The 3,218-nt window shown below is 47.7% G+C and overlaps 1 non-coding gene across 1 annotated transcript; it reads left to right on the forward strand.

Moving 5' to 3' along the window:
* Window positions 1–1,231: 1,231 nt before the first annotated feature.
* On the forward strand, window positions 1,232–1,318 carry TRNAS-GGA (transfer RNA serine (anticodon GGA)). The gene has a single exon. It is a non-coding gene; the product is annotated as a tRNA-Ser (tRNA).
* Window positions 1,319–3,218: the final 1,900 nt, after the last annotated feature.

The following is a 3,218-nucleotide window of genomic DNA, read 5'->3' on the forward strand; positions in this document are numbered from 1 at the left end:
GGTTTCTCGGGAAATATATGTACCCATATTTTTCCACCACGACGTGCATATCGTGTTATTGCTCTTCGTCCTGCTTCTATCTGTCTCGCCGTGATCCAAGCGGGTTCAAGTGCTTGAAGAGCATATCTACCAAAACAAATACGACTGCCTCGGCAGGATTTTCCTTTCATTCTTCCTCTATGTTGTTTGCGAAATCTGGTTCTTTTGGGGTTATAGTCGATGGTTCTCTTTCTTAGTTCCATCTCTACTGCAAAACTAGACATGAGAGTTTCTTCTCATCCAGCTCCTCGCGAATGGAATCAGAAAGCATGTAAATTTCTCTAATTCATAATATTCAATCGAGGATACACGACAGAAGGAATTGTTAGTTCGCCTCACCTTCCCGAAGCGTGGGTTTTTTTGCTTTACAAATTTGGTTCTCTCTATGCCAACCCCCCTCTCTTTTTCGTAAGACTGAGGTATAGGTAGGGCTAAAAAAAGCAAAAAAAAGAGTCAAATCGCACCATCTCTATAATAAGTATCCTGAGGTTGTCGGAATTATTCGAAATAAAATATTGGCTACAATTGAGGAGGTCTTATCAATGAAATTTCCATTTACACGGGATCTAGGCATAATTCCCAACCCATTCTATATAGAATTGTTTTCATTCCTTCACAAAATAACATAAAAACAAACACATTCGATTCTTATAATTATAAATAGATTGATCCATATGCTCTACTCTAAATCCATATGCTTTAAATGGATAAGAGAGATATGGATTTTCCGCTCAGCTAAAATTGTATCCTTTTCCTTCTCTTGGACACGAAGAGATATGAAATATTTGACTAAGACTGGATTTCATTCCACTTTCCTATTTCTGAACAACAACTTATGTTATCAACTATTTCGTGTTTTCAAAGTTATTAATTGTCTCATACCCTATTTTTGATTTCGATAGTATGGTGTAGCGTATCTTATGCAAACGGAATTCTAAGGTTTCTTTATTTTATTATGCAATAAGAAGAATTCTTCCATTTTCTTTTTCTTTACTTGCGGGAAAACCCAAATTAAAACTTTTATTTTATAGCGAGCGCAATATCTAGTAAAAAATCCTGTATCCTTCCACTTCGATCAAAAGGAATTTTCCAATAGAACTATGGAACCCCCGAGTGGTTGCGGTTGTACCTGTACTGTAGGAATAAGAAAACTCGCTATTCACTCAATTTATTTTCCATAATAAGTTATATAGGAGAGATGGCCGAGCGGTTCAAGGCGTAGCATTGGAACTGCTATGTAGACTTTTGTTTACCGAGGGTTCGAATCCCTCTCTTTCCGTTTTTCTTAATTCATCAACGTTAAGGATCACAATGTATCAAATCAAATAGCAATTTTTTCCAGCAATAATATAATATCTTATGGGCGGGGTGCGGTGCAGCGGAACAGACGGTGCAGGAGAGCCCCCTGCGGCGTGGACGAGCTCGGCGACGCGGTCGAGCCATTCTTCGTAGACGTCCTCGACGGGACGGTAGCACAGGAGCTCATTTGCCGTGATGAGCGCAGCCCGAGCCTCCATGGGCGCGCGAAGCGCGTTGGACGAAGAACCAGCCGGGGTGAGCGAGGGAGTTGCGGTGCGGCCGTCTTGCCGCACGGACGGATGCTGAGACGATACTTGCTGCTTGTCCCCCGCCGGGCCGGTGGCGGCGTTGACGGCAGGTGACGGGGAATGACGAGGACGCCAGCCGATAGGAGCCGTCTGGGCGACGCGAGAAGCGAGAGCGGCCCGGCGCTCGGCGCGGGCCCAACGAGCGTTAGACATGGGCGTGATGGTCGGAGGAGAACGGGGTGGTGGAAGACGAATCCCGGCGCACCCCTACCTGGCGCGCCAAATGTCGGATTTCGGGTTTCGGCAGACCCTTGAGGTTCGAACACTCGGGTGCGCGGAGATTTCGCCTCCTACCTACCTGCACCCCTCCGCCTTGCTAAGGTCTAAGCTATGGAAAGAATAACATGAGGGACACAAGGTTTATACTGGTTCAGGCCACCGTTGTGGTGTAATACCCTACTCTAGTGTGTGGTGTGGTGGATTGCCTCTTGGGCTGATGATGATGAACAATACAAGGAAGAACAGCCTCGCGAGGGTCTATTCTTGGCTGGGGGGATGAACCGCTGGGAGGAGTTCAGTCACCCTTCTCTCTCTCTCTCTCTCTCTCTCTCTCTCTCTCTCTCTCTCTCTCTCTCTCTCTCTCTCTCTCTCTCTGCCCCCCGATCCTTCCCTTTCTTCACCCTGCGGGTGGCTGGTCCTATTTATAGAGGCCCTGGTCCTCTTCCCAAATATCGAGCGGGAAGGGAGCCAACAATGGCGGGCTAATTTGAAAGGGGACAGCTAGTACCAGCTATCCTGACAAAAGTAGTCTTCGCCTGCACAAAGCTCTGGTGGTGACGCCGTCTTGGGCTCCACGATCACCTCCGTCTTGCAGTCCTCCTGGTCTTGGTCTTGTTGCACCGAAATGGCAACCTTTGCCTGATGCCTCGGTACTCCACAACTGCGCTTGCCCCCTTTGCACCAAAGAGGAAAGGAGGACACTGCGCGGGCTGGCACCCGCCTGGCGCCCTTGGTCGTCATGGCTTGCGTCACGAGCACCTCGTGAGGTACCCCGCCTTGGTCTCTCCGCCTCCTAGTGAGCCAGCCTGATGAGGCCGTGCCTGAGGAAGCTCCGCGTCTTCCGCCCCGCGAGGCTTGGCCCCTCGCAAGGGTCTTGGGTTTGTGTTGGTGAAGATGGGCCGCGCTGGGCCCCCCTTTGAGCCACGCTGCAGGCCGCAGTCAGGCAAGTCTGGGGACCCCCGTTCCCAGAATGCCGACACCCCTGGTCTTCATCTTTTGCAAGGATTTTTTTATTATTTCTGAATAGATGTTCCGTGAAGTTTCAGGTCATTCCGAGAACTTTTGTTCTGCACATAAATAACACCATGGCAATTCTGCTGAAAACAGCGTTAGTCCGGGTTAGTTCCATTCAAATCATGCAAGTTAGAGTCCAAAACAAGGGCAAAAGTGTTTGGAAAAGTAGATACGACGAAGACGTATCAACTCCCCCAAGCTTAAACCTTTGCTTGTCCTCAAGCAATTTAGTTGATAAACTGAAAGTCATAAAGAAAAACTTCTACAAACTCTGTTTGCTCTTGTTGTTGTAAATATGTAAAGCCAACATTCAAGTTTTCAGCAAAGATTATGACTAAC

The sequence above is a fragment of the Triticum aestivum genome, chromosome 2A (assembly GCF_018294505.1).
Source record: "Triticum aestivum cultivar Chinese Spring chromosome 2A, IWGSC CS RefSeq v2.1, whole genome shotgun sequence".
Classification (NCBI taxonomy): Eukaryota; Viridiplantae; Streptophyta; class Magnoliopsida; order Poales; family Poaceae; genus Triticum; species Triticum aestivum.